The sequence below is a fragment of the Schistocerca nitens genome, chromosome 9 (genome assembly GCF_023898315.1).
Source record: "Schistocerca nitens isolate TAMUIC-IGC-003100 chromosome 9, iqSchNite1.1, whole genome shotgun sequence".
Taxonomy (NCBI): Eukaryota; Metazoa; Arthropoda; class Insecta; order Orthoptera; family Acrididae; genus Schistocerca; species Schistocerca nitens.
In genome coordinates, this window is record NC_064622.1 from 286,327,044 (window position 1) to 286,344,680 (window position 17,637).

Genomic DNA, 17,637 nt, shown 5'->3' on the forward strand with positions numbered 1-17,637 from the left:
TTGAAGCTGCTGAGCCACTGGTCAGATAAGCACTAGAGAAAGTATAAAAGATGCGAATTACTTCAGCGTGTAATGAATGCATAAGTATGTCCAAGAGTCAGTGAAATATTGTGGAAATTGTAGCTCACTCTAGTATGGGTTTATTTTATATTTTTTTCCCTAATTTTGAAAATTTGCTATGATGGATGTAACTTCGTGTACCCTAATTATCCGCGTCAGGAATATTTTACCTTGTCTCTCGATCTTGATTTAATACTATTTCCCTAAGTTTAATAAAACTGCCACAGGATAATGTTTATATCTGAGATGTTGTATCGGTAGAGAATAACAGTTAGTACTCGCAATTCCAGAATTTTAAGGCAGATAAGAGGGGCAAGATAGATACTGCCTACAGGCAAATTAAAGAGACCCTTGGAGAAATGAGAGCCACTTGTATGAATATCAAGAGCTCAGATGGAAACCCAGTTCTAAGCAAAGAAGGGAAAGCAGAAAGGTGGAAGGAGTATATAGAGGGACTACATATGGGCGATGGACTTGAGGGCAATGTTATAGAAAGGGAAGCAGATAAAGTCGAAATGGGAGATACGATACTGCGTGAAGAGATTGGCAGAGCACTGAAAGACCTGAGTCGAAACAAGGCCCCGGGAGTAGACAACATTCCATTAGAACTACTGACGGCCTTGGGAGAGCCAGTCCTGACAAAACTCTATCATCTGGTGAGCAAGATGTATGAGACAGGCGAAATACCTTCAGACTTCAAGAAGAAGATAATAATTCCCATCCCAAAGAAAGCAGGTGTTGACAGATGTGAAAATTACCGAACTATCAGTTTAATAAGTCACAACTGCAAAATACTAACGCGAATTCTTTACAGACGAATGGAAAAACTGGTAGAAACCGATCTCGGGGAAGATCAGTTTGGATTCCGTAGAAATATGGGAACACGTGAGGAAATACTGACCCTACGACTTATCTTAGAAAATAGATTAAGGAAAGGCAAACCTACGTTTCTAGCATTTGTCGAGTTAGAGAAAGCTTTTGACAATGTTGACTGGAATACTCTCTTTCAAATTCTGAAGGTGGCTGGGGTAAAATACAGGGAGCGAAAGGCTATTTACAATTTGTACATAAACCAGATGGCAGTTATAAGAGTGGAGGGGCATGAAAGGGAAGCAGCGGTTGGGAAGGGAGTGAGACAGGGTTGTAGCCTCTCCCCGATGTTATTCTATCTGTATATTGAGCAAGCAGTAATGGAAACGAAAGAAAAATTCGGAGTAGGTATTAAAATCCATGGAGAAGAAATAAAAGCTTTGAGGTTCGCCGATGACACTGTAATTCTGTCAGAGACAGCAAAGGACTTGGAAGAACAGTTGAACGGAATGGACAGTGTCTTGAAAGGAGGATGAACATCAACAAAAGCAAATCGAGGATAGTGGAATGTAGTCAAATTAAGTTGGGTGAAGCTGAGGGAATTAGATTAGGAAATGAGGCACTTAAAGTAGTAAAGGAGTTTTGCTATTTGGGGAGCAAAATAACTGATGATGGTCGAAGTAGGGAGGATATAAAATGTAGACTGTCAATGGCAAGGAAGGCGTTTCTGAAGAAGAGATATTTTTTAACTTCGAGTATAGATTTAAGTGTCAGGATGTCGTTTCTGAAAGTATTTGTATGGAGTGTAGCCATGTATGGAAGTGAAACATGGACAATAAATAGTTTGGACAGAAAGAGAATAGAAGCTATCGAAATGTGGTGCTACAGAAGAATGCTGAAGATTAGATGGGTAGATCACATAACTAATGAGGAGGTATTGAATAGGATTGGGGAGAAGAGGAGTTTGTGGCACAACTTGACAAGAAGAAGGGACCTGTTGGTAGGACATGTTCTAAGGCATCAAGGGATCACAAATTTAGCATTGGAGGGCAGCGTGGAGGGTAAAAATCGTAGAGGGCGACCAAGAGATGAATACACTAAGCAGTTTCAGAAGGATGTAGGTTGCAGTAAGTACTGGGAGGTGAAGAAGCTTGCACAGGATAGAGTAGCATGGAGAGCTGCATCAAACCAGTCTCAGGACGGAAGACCACAACAACAACAACAAGAGAACTAACAGAACAGTTGAAACTTCCTGGCAGATTAAAACTGTGTGCCGGACCGAGACTCGAACTCGGGACAAAACAGTTGTCTAACGACAGGCTATGGATTCAGTGTGCGCGTGGCTAAACACTGAGTAAATTGAATTCTTCGAGGTTTGAAAGTCAGTATCCTTGACTGTAAGTAAACATGGAACTTAAATTATTTTTAATAAAGAATTTATTTACTTTTTGAATTCGTCAAAGCGAAATTCAATTATCTGTCAGTTCAAATAAGTAATATGGATTTCAGTTAGAAACGACTTCCTAAGTATATAATTATTTTGAAACAATTTTGAATGATGTTTTTACTTACACTCTTTTTTATTTAAATATTACAGAAAACGTAACTTTTTATTTGAAACATTACATCTCTATGTTCTTTGGCTACATTATTTCATTACCATCTCTTTTGTATAACTGCGTAAATCTTTAATACATATTTTTATTTTATTTTATTTATTGATTTATTTAACCTGGCAAGTTTAAGGGCTACCAGGCCCTCTCTTACATCTAACCAGGCATTCTACTTATTTTACATTCATATGTTTTAGTAGGCATGTTAAACTACATCTAGTATAAAAAGTGAAATAAACAATTTGAAAGGTACACCTGGAAACATACATACATATAGAGTTTATATTCTTAGATCACAAGTACTGTTATAATTAGACATTATTGAAGAGACAGATTTTAGATAGGAGTGCTGGCAGCAGGGAGTATGAGGGAGACTCATGGTGAAGGGAGGAGAGGAATAGAGAGACATGATGAAACATAATTAAGGAAATATAAAGGAAAAGAAGATTGCGTGGCTAATAGAGATAGATGAAGAGGAAGGCATCTCAGGAGCAAGATAGGAGACGCTAGCTTTGCTATTTGACAGATGAGAGGATTGGCCGTGTACATTAATTTTGTGGAGAACTTTATGAGGATGATAGTAGGACATGCTTCAACTTCTTCTTAAAAGCAGCAGGAGATTGAATTTTGCGGAAGGTAAGGGGCGGTTTGTTCCAGAGGCGGACAGCGGCAACTGAGAAGGAGTTTGCAAAAGTTTTTGTTTTGTGAGTGGGCACAGTTAGGATACCAAATAAGAGTGACCTCGTGTTTCGATTATGATGACATGACAGGTTTTTAATCTCTGAAGCAAGGTACTGGGGTGCTTGCGCGACGAGGAGTCGGTGGGGTAGACATAGAGTGTGGTAGTCACGCAATTTGTCCGGCCGCAGCCACCCTAGCTCGGAGTATGAAGCACTAACATGATCATATCGGCGAATGTTGCAGGTGTAATGCATACAGGCATTCATGGTTAGCTCTAGCCGTCTTTTGTTTTCACTACTCATGCCTTGTTGAATCACATCACAATAGTGGAGGTTCGGTAGAACGAGTGCTTGCACGAGCTGGCGTTTCAAGTCCTGTGGAAATATGTTCCGAAACTTTTTGAGAGCATAGAGACAAGCAGACGTCTTTCGGCACACTGCGACTGTATTCTCCGCCCAGTTGAGATGCTCATCCAAAGTTACACCCAAGTTCTTCACTGTTTTCTGATATGGTATTGGAGTACCGTCGAGCAGAATGGGAGGTAGCCGTTCGCGGAAATCTGAACTTATTAATTTCTGATGGGCTATTAAGATTACTTGCGTCTTTTTTGCATTTAGTTTAAGCCCCAGGATTTTCGCCCATGTCACTACTGAAGACAGATCATCATTCATCTGAGCGACTGCAGTGTTTACATCTTCAGGTCTGACGCTTAGGTAGAGCTGGAGGTCGTCGGCATAGAAATGATATTTACAGGAGGAAAGAACCGACGAAATATCGTTGACATATAAAGAAAACAAAAGTGGTCCTAAGACTGATCCTTGGGGCACTCCCGAGGAAACACGTTTCCAGGAAGATTTTTCATTTACGCAGACAACACATTGCTGTCTGTCTTTTAAGTAGCTTTCAAACCATCTCATTGCACTATCAGAGAAAATAAGCTGTTGCATTTTTCTGAGCAATATGTCAAAGCTAACAGTGTCAACAGCTTTGCTGAAGTCCAGTAGCGTCAAAATTGTTGCCTTTCGATTGTCGATGGCATATTTCAGTTCATCAGTTACTTTAATTAGAGCAGTGTTTGTGCTGTGATGTTTACGGAAACCGGATTGAAATTTGTCATATAGGCTGAATTCATGCAAGTGTTCAGTGATTTGGTCATGAACAATATATTCAAGTGCTTTGGAAACAGCAGGCAGTATGCTAATTGGTCGGTAATCACTAGGCAGTTGCGGGTTTTCGATCTTAGGGATGGGTCGAATTAGGCTTCTTTTCCATGCAGTGGGATATATTCCGTTCACGAGGGAAAAATTAAATATGTCAGTTAAGACAGGTACTAAGATATCGGCAACATTCTTAATCATGGTTATACCGATACTGTCGTTGCCTATTGCATCAGAAGAGATTCTCATTATTGCTTTTCTTACCGCATTTGTTGTTACATGTTTTAGATGGAAGGTATCGTTGTTAGTTATCCTGTTTGGGGATTCTTGTGGACGGTAATTATCAGCTGTGCTGGTATTCAGAGGTGCAGAGAAGAATTCATTTAATTCGTTAGCTGACACATGAAAAGTAGTTTCCGATTTTGCCTTTCCGACCCCCAAGCTACGGAGATTCTTCCGTAGAGTCGTGGGCGTCAGATCGCTGCATACAAGGGAGCGAGCGTGCCTGATTTTAGCATTGCGAATGCATTGTTTCACTCTGTTCCGTAGCTTTCTATATTCTTCGAAACGCTTGGGTTTCGGATCTGCCTTGAAACGCCTGTGGGCAGCATCCCTATTAGTCATCATTTGACGTAATTCAGCTGTCAGCCATGGAGCAGGAGATTTTCTTACACGGATTGTGCGTACAGGTGCATGTTTATCATAGAGGGCAGTGAGTTTATCACCAAGTTCATTAATTTTGCCGTCGATTGTGGGTTTTCTGATTATTTGATGCCATGAGATTTCTGAGCAATCGGCTGTTAGAGCGTCAAGGTCAATACGTTTCATGTTCCTACAAGTTATGTAACGCGATTTGATCCTTGGGGGCTGCACAGAGTAGGCCAGGAATATTACATCATGTGCTGAGAGGCCAGGGGCCGATGTTTGACCAACATCTCTTACTTTGTCAGTCTGTTTCGTTGCGATTACGTCTATAAGAGTATGACTGTGCGCCGTATGGTGTGTAGGTTGTAATGGAAGAATGTTCATGCTATTGCAACTAAACAGTCTTCTTAGGTTTATTGCGGAGGGAGTGTCTCTTAGCAGGTCTATGTTCAAGTCACCCATTACGATGACATGTTCGTATTGACACTGAAGTGAATGTAATTCCGACTGGAAGGAACTCATTGAGCTTATTTTTGGCGGCTTATACACGACGCCAGTCAAGAATTTCCGACTTTGTATATTTATTTCAATGAACATGAATTCAGCCTCTTTTTCTTCAGCAGGATTTGACGTACATAAGACTTTCGCTTTGAGATCTGTTCGTATATACGCGCCGACCCCGCCACCTCGCTTTTTTGATCTGTCTGCCCTAAGAAATGTGGGAGATGAAAAGATGCAGAGGATATGTGTGGTTTCAACCACGTTTCGGATAAGAGGATTACGTGGTAGTTTAGTTGGTTGAAGAGGAGGCTAAGTTCTTCGTAATGTGCAGGTAAAGACTGGATATTGCAGTGAGCTGCTAAAAGCTCTGACGCGTTCCGCTGAGCAGCCTGGAGTAGGGTGGCAGACTGGTTTGTCCCTTTGTTAGGCACTACCTGCCGCGAGGGGCACTGGCCGCTGCTTCCGCCAAGTGACATAACACAGGGGTGTCCGAGATTTTGCGCGCCCTGTTTGTGACACCGCGAGTGCCGAAAGAAAGGCGACTGCTAGAGATTTCCTGAGGTTGCGGGAGTATAGAAAATGGATTAGTGGTATTCGGTGCAAGGAGAATATGACCAAAATAGTGACGGCCGTGTGTCACTGTGTATCCTCTGTCGTAAGAGGAGAAATGTAATTAGCGTATTTGAAACAGCTTAGGGTGGAAATAAGGGAAAAGGGAGTGATTTAAGAGGCCGATGCTGCCAGCAGAGAGAAGTAAGCTTAATAATTAATAGATTATCGTAGGAAGCTAGAATTAAATTGAAATTTACTAAAGTGATACTGGTAGTGATTATCGTAGGAAGCTACAATTAGATTAAAATTTGCTAAAGTGATACTGATAGTGATTTTTGTTATGAACAATTTAAACTGAAGAGATGGGTGATTAATGAACTAAAGGAGAGACTAATAATTGCAATAGAACTATTTCAGAACGGAAGAGAGTAAACTGAGGAAATGAAAAAAGTATTAGCAGTAACTAAAATTAAGTAATGGTTAGAGCTACAGACACAAAAAAAGTGAAAAGTTAATACAGTTACAAAAACAATTAGTTGAAGGTACAAATATGGGTATAATTAAAAAATTAATAAAATATAATACATACACTTCGATTAAAAGACAAGTGCAACGTATGTTATTTTGGTAAGATACACAACCACTTTATCTAATGTGATACGTTGAAGTTTGTCAGATTCTTACAAGAACCTTGATTTTTTTCGAGTTAAGCACATTAAATTTGGTGTGAGACATGTGGGTGGGAAACCTGGCCTGTGTAATAATCACAGTAATTAATATGTTGGTGTTGTTCTCTTACAAAAGTTTACGGCAAACAGGCAAGAATAATTTTCTTCGTAGAGTGATTGAGAAGTTTCAGAAATGTACAATAGCCGGCCGCTGGTGGCCGAGCGGTTCTGGCGCTACAGTCTGGAACCGCGCGACCGCTACGTCCGCAGGTTCAAATCCTGCCTCGGGCATGGATGTTTGTGTTGTCCCTAGGTTAGTTAGGTTTAAGTAGTTCTAAGTTCTAGGGGACTTATGACCTCAGCAGTTGAGTCCCATAGTGCTCAGAACCATTTGAACCATTTTTTAGAAATGTACGATAACATTCGTTAATCTCAGTTAGAACTCAAAATTGGTTCATATTATGACGGAAATCATCACACGAAATGGATATACAAACAGAAATTTTACACAATATATCTTGAAGCACAACAAAAGAAAAAGTAGATACCACCTATTTTCCACATCAAAAATGGCTCAGATGGCTCTGGGCACTATGGGACTTAACTGCTGAGGTCATCAGTCCCCTAGAACTTAGAACTACTTAAAACTAACTAACCTAAGGACATCACACACATCCATGCCCGAGGCAGGATTCGAACCTGCGACCGTAGCGGTAGCGCGGTTCCAGACTGAAGCGCCTAGAACCGCTCGGCCACTCCGGCCGGTATTTCCCACATCCTTCGATTAATTTCACTATATGTAGTATAAAAGACCAAGCCTCGATTCTGCTGCATGATGTGATATCACATGCTACTATCTTCTTGGAAAATCCCCGTGGATAGTGTGTAGCATTACGTTTTCTATTCTAGTTGATTATCTCTGACTTGAGGAAAGTCTCGCAACGTTCCAAGCCCGTAAAGAAACTCTCGCGTAACAAGAAGAAATGACCAAGATTTAATGTCCTGTCTGTGGCGACGTCGTTAGAGATGGATTATTAATAAAGATATGTTAGGAAATTCACCGTTTCCTCCGTAATCGAGTAATGCCAGTACACGCCTGGAGTTATTTCGTGGAACCCGGCGAAGCCTGTTTTATGTGTAACACACGAGCTCTGAACACCAGACAAGGTGAATACGAATCCAGGGCCTCACAGACTGCTCCGCATCGCTCGTTCCAGAGTTCCAGGTATCATTAGCAGCAAAGCATGCAGGAAAAAAAAAAAAAAAAAAAAAAAAAAAAAAAAAAAAAAAAAAAAAAAAAAAAAACTGAAAATTCATACACCTCGAAAAGCTTAATGAGCAACAACGACCGTGAAATAAAATTTAAGAACACAGAATGTTCCTCAAGAAATAAAAAGCTGCCACTCCAGTTCGTTTAGCAAAACCCCATAAACTCAAGAGGTAGACAAATGTTTTAGAAAAACCAGAACCTGAAGGTAAGGCACATATACCTCGATGGTAGCCTATCTCGTCAAAGAAATGTCGTCCAGCCGACAGAATTTAGCTTTTCTACATTTTCGCTAAATCGTTTCAGGCAAATGTTGGGATGGACACCATGTAAAGGACTCGGCGTGTTTCCTTCCGCGATCCGAGCTTGAACTTCGTTCTTATTGATATCGTCGTCGATGACTCGTTAAACGTTAACCCCTAACCTTTTCTTCGACGGAAAAATGCGGTCATATAGCGATAGCTTTACATGAAAGTTTAATGCCGACAAATAGCATTTTATCTGCCATCAGTAACACGAAGCAATGAAGGCGAAAGTTAATGTTAACGATTGCACATCATGTCGTAAGTCACGAGGCGAATAGAAGTTATTGTTCAGTTTTCGTAAAAATAGAAAACAGCATACTGATGTTGACAATAATCAACAAAATACCTATAGAGGAACGCTTTCAGGATGCTGCTGCCTCACTGCACTTGTTACAACATTAGCCACCACTCATCCCACATTCATCGTTACCCAACAGCTATGTTGTAGATGGAGCCACGTTTCGGTCGCTTAGGGCAATCGACAGCAAAGTGATAAGCCTTAGTGTATTATATGTTATGCCTCGAGTCTTGTGGAAGCAAAGGTTCCTCCAAAATACGGGCATAAGCTATTCTGTCAATACCCCGTCCCTCACGAAAACACACGTGTAAACATCTTGAAATTAATATGTTGCTTAAATGATCAATAAGAGAAACGAAAATAGCAAGAGTAATTACCTGAAATTCTACACCACACGCACAGTTTGGAGAAAACGTGTTAGTCTTACGGGCTATCACGGTTCACTCACGATGTGCTGCAAATTGTTGCTCTTCTCAGGTTCTCAATCGATGGTTGTCGGTTTTATCTGAAATTTTACCAGGACAAGCAGAACCCCTCCCCTCCCCAGTTTCCATGATTCAGGAAATTCTCTTGTGTTTGGTTCGTCTGCATCCTGTCATTCCACTTTGCAGCAGCGCCCGGACAGTTACCCAATTTCCTTGAAAACCTTCAAATCGATTCCCAAATAACATGAAACTCAGTGAAACCCTTTAAACGAATGGTGTAACCTTCTTGGGCTTTTTACTCCTTTGTCGCTATTTGACCGACACTACCTGGCCCATTAGAAGGTATCGCACCGTTAGATTGATTCAGAACCCTCACAGCGCCGGATATGTTGTTATGATTTGAAAGAGGTACGCATTAATACACGATTGGATAAACAGCTGTCAAGTTGTCCTGTCCGTTGTGCGACAGATACCTCAGGATAGCGTCCATCGTCTCAGAATGACACACACAGACATAAGCACGCTCAGGCAATTGAGTTCATGATATTCGAAATTACCCTGATGTATATACAGCGTTCAGGTCTCGTAGCTAATCACCTGAGTCGACGTATTTCGAGGTGTCTCTGCTCGTTCTGGTAAGTGAAATGTAACTAGGCGATGGCCAGTGGGATGAAAACTATCGATCCTCTCTCAATTTACACTTTCTCTAAGGAGCCTGTGTGACACCTCCTAGAAAGAGTTTTATCTCAGCTGTGACACACATTTTTCACTCAAAATTAAGAAATATATTCAGTTTGACATTAAAGGCCTTTCAACTGAAGGAAACCTACGGAAGTACCACAAGACTATTATTAACTGCTAAAAAGACGTTTTTGACACCCTGCTTGGCTGTAAACGTGTATGGGATTAGACTCAGAGAGGAGCAGGCAATGAAAGGTTGTGACTTATGAAACTAAAATAATAGCTTTACTCTAACTAAAATGGAATAGGAAATATGAAGGCGGTTGTTCGAAAGTGCACTTCTTTGTACACTGAATCTCTGATTCTAAGTAATCTTAAGTATTGCGTTCTCCACCTGGTGCGTTGCAGCATCTTCCTTACTGAAACTTCCTTGCAGATTAAAACTGTGTGCTGGACCAAGACTCGAACTCGGGACCTTTGCCTTTTGCGGGAAAGTGCTCTACCAACTGAGATACCCAAGGACGAGTCGTGCTTGGGTAGCTCAGTTGGTAGAGCGCTTGCCCGCGAATAGCAAAGGTCCCGAGTTCGACTCTCGGTCCAGCACACAGTTTTAATCTGCGAGGAAGTTTCATATCAGCGCACACTGCACTGCACAGTGAAAATCTCATTCTGGATCTTCCTTATTATACTGCCCACGAGATGGTAAGATGTTGCTGCTATATTTGATGGAAGACTTCTGACGTTATTCAGTGTTTAAGGATTATTTAAATTGACTATAAGCACGAAAAGTTCAGTTAATTTAAGCAGATATCGCAGATCATTCTATTCGATTGATTCCTGTCTCTTGGAGAAAGGGTTCAGGAGTCAGGTGCTGTGTTGTTCCAATTTGTCGCTTCTTGAAACATAAACCCACTGCCGAAAAGTTGTCTGCAGGGCTGCACAATACGCTGGAGTATACTGTAGGCCTCCAGCTGAGCTCAATGGCGCTGAGCGCGTAGAAGAAAAGTAGGGCACTATGAAGTCATTGAAACGGCTGATAGTTAAAAAATGAAAAAACAAAATTGTCAGACGCAAGTAGGACTCGCTCTTTGAGGGTTCCATACAAACTTAACTATGTGTATGGAAAGTTCGTCCATACCCGGAATTGACAATCTGGAAGATTTTTGCCTGTTATCGTCGTTGATACCGGCAAGAAATTGGTACCGGGGATTCCAAGACATTTCAGAACGTTTTAATTTTAAAGTCGGATAAAAAATGACAAAAGAAATATTTTCAGTGTGATATAATTACAAATTAACAATTTTCGTATTTTATTCCTTTACTTGTACTGTGAAACCTTGGTTCCTACCAAATTTTATGATTGTAGGTGAATGGAAGTAACCTATAGGTTTTAAAGAGTAACTCCACGAGTATCAAAATTTCTGACATAAATAGCCATACCGTTTGACTGCAGTGACTTAGAAGCTTATATTTATTACACTGCCACGGGAGCTTAGACCTTAGAATGTGAAAAAAATTTCAAATTTATGCCTCTAGCTGTTACTGAGAAAAATGGGTGTGAGCAAACATATGGACAGACAGTCGGATAACATACGACAAGATTTTTTTTCGTGTGATATAATAAGAAATTAACAATTTTCAGATATTTTCCTTTACTTTTATTGTAAAATCTTGCTTCTTGCCAAATTTTATGATTCTAGATCAGCAGGAAGTATCCGGTAGGTTTTGATCAGTGAGTGTGCGAATATGAAAATATGTGGCGTAAATGATACTTCAATTCTGTTCATGTGAAAAAGCGTTTCTAACAGTCAGACAGATATAGAGACAGACAAGGGTTCCGTTTCTACCGAACGATGTATGTAAAACTAAAAAGAGAAGAGGGGTGTCTGGTAGATGTACATGTTACCGCCCCAAAACGTGTCTAGCCAATATCGTTGTTGGAGGCGTGGGACTCCATTCGTGATATATGCACTGCTACTTCGCCGACTCCACACTTTCTGCGACAATCGCCAGGCGTCAGACAAATCGGACACGCGTGGCTGACGGCTGACTGCCGTAGACTGTCTGAGCAGTCACACAGGTCAGCGGAGATCGGTCGCTGATATCTTCGCTGCTGAGTGAATCGTCGAGACTGCCTATTTCTAGCGTACCCACGCCGCGTTGATTTGCCCCCTGGTGGCTGGAGAGTTGCAAGGCCAACAGACGAAATTATGCGACGGTGAACAGTCTTGCTACACGTTGTCACAACGCTGGGGGCGGTCACCATGTAGCGTGTATCGTCAGCCTCGCGTCTTCGTATTGGTAAGTGACGCCGTGACGTTCCGTCCACACCTTCCATGTTCGGAGAAACTCCGTCCGCGTTTTTAGCGTGGTACTGTTCCATTGAAACATAGTTACGAAGGTGCTAGAAAATTTGCTCAGTCGCATTCGGAAGCCGCAATTCTCTACACAAATCGTCGACAGTCAGTCACTGGATGCTTCCAAACACTATGTACATGTGCTGGGAACAGACACTGGGTTAGCTGATGCGATTATACACTTGGTATCCAATTGTTGCTGTTGTCCACATCCATCATTCTCATTTTTACTATTTACAATGTCCTGTTACATCAGTGGTTAACACAAATCTCTGCAGTACTAAAATTATTTATATCAGTGTTAAAAATGATTGCTGTCACGGTAGTGCATCTACTTGCTCGTAGGTAAAAGGTTACTTGGCTCTGGACTTCAGGGTTTTCTTGTACCTATACAACAGGAGATCTGGCTATCGGTACCTACACTACGTGATCAAAAGTATCAGGACACCCCTAAAAACATACGTTTTTCGTATTGGGTGCATTGTGCTGCCACTTACTGGCTGGTACGCCATATCTCCGACCTTAGTAATCATTAGACATTGTGAGAGAGCAGAATGGGGACCTCCTCGGAACTCATGGAGTTCGAACGTGATCAGGTGATTGGGTGTCGCTTGTGTTATCCGTCTATAAGCGAGATTTCCACACTACTAAATATCCATAGGTCCACTGTTTCCGACGTGAGAGCGAAGTGGAAACGTGAAGGGACACGTACAGCACAAAAGCGTACAGGGTGGCCTCATCTGATAACTGACAGAGACTGTGTAATCGGCAGACATCTATCAAGACCATCACACAGGAATTCCAAACAGCATCAGGATCCACTGCAACTACTATGACAAGCGGGAGGTGAGAAAACTTGGATTTCGCGATCGAGGGGCTGCTCGTAAGCCACACATCACGCATCACGCCAGTAAATGCCAAACGGCGCCTCGTTTCTTGTAAGGAGCGTAAATATTGGACGATTGAACAGTGGAAAAACATTGCGTGGAGTGACGAATCACGGTACACAATGTGGCGATCCGAGGGCAGGGTGTGGGTATGGCGAATGCCCGATGAACATGATCTGCCAGCGTGTGTAGTGCCAAAAGTAAAATTCGCAGGTGGTAGTGTTATGGTGCGGTCGTGCTTTTCATGAAGGGGGCTTGCACCCCCTGTTGTTTTGCGTGGCACTATACAGCACAGGCCTACATTGATGTTTTAAACACCTTCTTGCTTCCCACTGTTGACGAGCAACGCGGGGATGGCGATTGCATCTTTCAACACGATCGAGCGCCTGTTCATAATGCAAGGTCTGTGACGCAGTGGTTACACGGTAATAACATCCCTCTAATGGACTGACCTGCACAGAGTCCTGACCTGAATGCTATAGAATAATTTTGGGATGTTTTGGAACGCCAACTTCGATCCAGGCCTCACCGACCGACAACGATACCTCTCCTCCGTGCAACACTCCGAGTAGAATGGACTGCAGCACCCGACTGAACATATGGCTGCGAGAGTGGAAGCTGTCATCATGGCTAAGGATGAGCCCAGACGATATTGAATTCCAGCATTACCAATGGAGGGCGCCACGAACTTGTAATTGATTTTCAGCCAGGTGTCCGGATACTTTTGACCACATAGTGTATTTACACGCTTCCGTGGTTATCATTCCGTTATATACCCTGCCGGAAAAAATGTAATACCGTCGAGTCCAAGGCCGTTTTATTGACGTGCGATGTCACAGGTATTTCGTCATAGTGGGAGTATACGTTAGCAAATTGGGACCAAGTGAAACACTCGTGCCACAGTAAAGGATACCCAAACAGCAGCTTCAGTACATAGTGTATCCCCATATGGAGGCAAAGCAGGCATGTATTCTCGCATGTAAACAGAGCTTAAAGATGCCGAAAAGTATCCTGCGATAGCTTATCCCAAGCACACAAATTGTTCAAATGGATCTAAGCACTATGGGACTTAACATCTGAGATCACCAGTCCCCTAGACATAGAACTACTTAAATCTAACTAACCTATGGACATGACACATATCCATGCTCGAGGCAGCACTCCAACCTGCGACCGTAGCAGCAACGGGGTTCCGGACTGAAGCGCCTAGAACCGCTCGGTCACAGCAGCCGGCTATTCCAAGCATATTGCACTATTTTTGATAATGGGCAACGGCTCTTGCAGGGTCTGAACGAGTCAGATCTTTCTTAACCGTGTCCTGTATGTGTTCTATTGGCGAGAGATCTTGTGATCGTGCTGGCCAAGGGAGTTGTGTTATACCATGATGATCACGTCACGTCGCAGCAGCCGAATGTGGACGTGCATTGCCCTGTTGGAAAAGTACATCACCTTCCTGTCGAAGAAATCGCAATAGCACAGGGCTAACAGCCTATGCAATGTAATGAGCACTGGTTACTTAACCCTGCATAAATATCAAATGTGCCGTCGAATTGTAACTGATGACGCACCAAACCATGACGCCTGGGTTGGGATCTGTGTCTCGTGGGTGAATACGCTCCGTAATAGACTGCTGAGCTGGTGTACACCGTACACGTGTAGATCCATCAGTGTCATGCAGACAGACCTTAGCCTTATCACTGGAGACAACAGTGCCATTCCACTCTCCGGTCGACGCTTTCACACATGGAGGTGTCGTGATAGCCTGGCCAGAGGTACACGTGATCTTAAAACCGCTGCAAGCAGAGGGTCCTTGGTGGCACATGAGGTACATGTATGCAGATTTGTTCTGTGGAGGATGTTCGGTCGCCCACTGCTGCTCTCAGGCGTCGAAATTTATGTGCGACTGTACTGAGTGGACATCCAAAATCTGCTCTACGTGTGTGGGAATGTTCGACACGCCAGTGCTGAAAACAGCAACACGTACCACCAATGCATTGTGCTCAGCATGTGCAGTAACCCTTCGATACGTCCATCCGGCTTTCCGCAAGCCGACATTGTGACCCCGCTCGAGTAGCTGTTCAACAGCTGGCTTGTCGGCACGGCATCGTTGTACCCTAAAATGAATTTTGCGCTCTCTGTTCACTAAACTGAACACTGTTTTTGCCTGCATAGTCAAATCAGGCCTCGCCATCTGATAGCAGGCGACCGTGACAAAAGAATCGATAACATTTAAACCCCGCAACTGGTGCCACTGAACACAGTTCGTGAGAATGCTTCATTCTTTCCGTCAGTGTAGGACCTAGAAATTAGGTTACATACCAAGGTTGTCCTGAATGTGAGTTCCGATCGGTCGCGAAATGGACACCACAGTGAAAACCCGATGAAGCTTTGCACAGATGTGTTGGGTAGTGTCTCTAGTATAACCGTCGATCGCATCAAGACGCTCTTTCCAGTTGAGAGCACACTGTGAGCGAGTAAAGGTGCCTAGAACAACGATGTCTCCCGCCAAGTAGGAGGGCCCTCTGAGAGGCTTCGCCTTAATGAATGCAGCCCATCTAACATAACTGCCACGCACTTCCTTCTTCATTGCAATTCTGAGCCGCACTCTGCAGGGGCAGTGAAGACGCTCCCGCAGCCTTTTAGATGGGAAGTGTTCTATCTCCCACAACACAGCCCTATTCGGCTCGTCCTGAGTATCATCTCTGTTCACATGAAACGCTGGATACGAAGATAACACTTGGGCGCAGGCTACGTGCTATAGCCCAGCGTAGAGAATTATCGGAAAGCACATGCGGCTGCCTTCTATGACGATGGTGTTGGAAATTTGGTATAACGCTCCGACAAATGTCTAAGTCGGAGCGGCGACTATGTAGAGAAGTATCTGGAAAGTGTAGCTAACTCTTGAAAATAAAATGTTTCTGATAAACACTTTGGTTTCCATTCAGCGACCGATCGGAACTTACTTTCTGGACAACCTTCCTACAAGTACGTTTCATGACACTAACCCTGTCGATTTTACCTTGATTTAACCAAACAAAATCTAACGACCTCTAATTTCCAGAGAACCACTGCTTTGCTAGTACTGATACGTCTTGTTCGTTCATACACTCAAAAACAAAAGTCACAACTTCTCGTCTTCTTAGGATAGCCATAAGAATTTCATTTACTCATTTACCATTCCCGAAATAATTTGAAGCTGGCATGGTTTGCATCTCGTTGTTACCTTTTGGGCTGAGAAACCCCCAGTGGAAAACGTTCAGCTTATCGCAGCACTTAGTCTCTCCAATAACGACTGACGTATTTTATTCGTCACAAGCGCTCTTCTAGCTTCCACATGTGCTACTTGCATGCAAGCCTTAAACATCATGCAAGTAACATACATATCATCACCGTTTCTCTCTTGCGATTTGCCGAGTTGTCCAATTCTCGCAGCCTTCATCTAGTCCTTGCACATGACACGCTACACTTGTTTCTACAGTTACCTGAGGTAGATTTTTTTCTGCCACGTCGGTGGTACTCTATGGATCTTTGACTGCGTTATCTGTTTCTGACCTGAATTTTTCTGGAGGAAGGAAAATTTTCATTTATGTGGTAATGCTCTTCGATGATTTTCAATGATTTTAGATGCAAGATTATACAAAAATCTTCAAAACATACTTTGTACACTTGGCTTCAATTTATGAACTAAAATAACGAATAACGCAATATTCCATATAGCAATAAGCACTAAAACGATCATTTAATAATTACCACGTAAAATAACAATAACAGTATTCCATTATACAGTGGAATATAGCGAACCGACAACATCCGTGCGTTCTGGTGGTCACGAACTGCTGCGCAGTGTCATGACCTGCTATTTAATGACATTTTAAGTGATACCGAACAGCTGGCAGCACTTTCGCTGAATGAGAAGTTGAACATTCACAAATGTCTACCCGGTTCCCACTGGGAAAAATACTTCTGTTCCACCTAAGACACAGTAAAAGTTAAAGCACACAATTGTAGCCAGAGGACCTGAAAGAGTTAAATCGGTGTTGCTGTGGCCCGTCACTCCACACGATGACAGTTCGATATCTCAGCTCCAGTGTATCATCGTGCCTCGAAATACCTCTGTGTTGCATAATTACGTACGCAGCTCGACATGTGCAAGCTTGGTTCCATTCCAGGTGTTGCCTTACTCATCTTCTCCATGCACAACAGTGATAGGGTTTGTACTTCATAATGAACAGGTAGACGCCATATTGATCAAACGAATCTGTGTCGACACATGTTTTTCAGTGCGCAAGTCTGTTCTATTCTCCTTGGACTACCTACGAGTCATGTTTAGCAGTTGGTACCGATCAGCTGGTGTTTTTGACACCGGACGACCTCTAAGCGGCAGATCTTCAGCGCTTGCCTTCTAGGAATTTCCAAAGGTTGAACAGTAAATAAAAGGCACGCCGTCCCGTTCATGATAAGGGATACAGTTATCTCCTGAGTACAACTCTACTGAGCTGCACTAAAAATTCTAATTTAACATCACCTCCATTACACTTGTGGGTGCAAGAAGCAATTACCTGTGGTCGGTATTGACAAAGAGGTTATGCAAGTTATGAGGTAGGTGTAACAACATTTTTTAGTATTTATATATCATTCCATTTTTTCAGTTATGTTAAAACTCTCAGTTCCGACTGAAAAATCCTATTGTTCAAAATTTAAGAATTAGTTGTTAGTCTTCAACTAACACC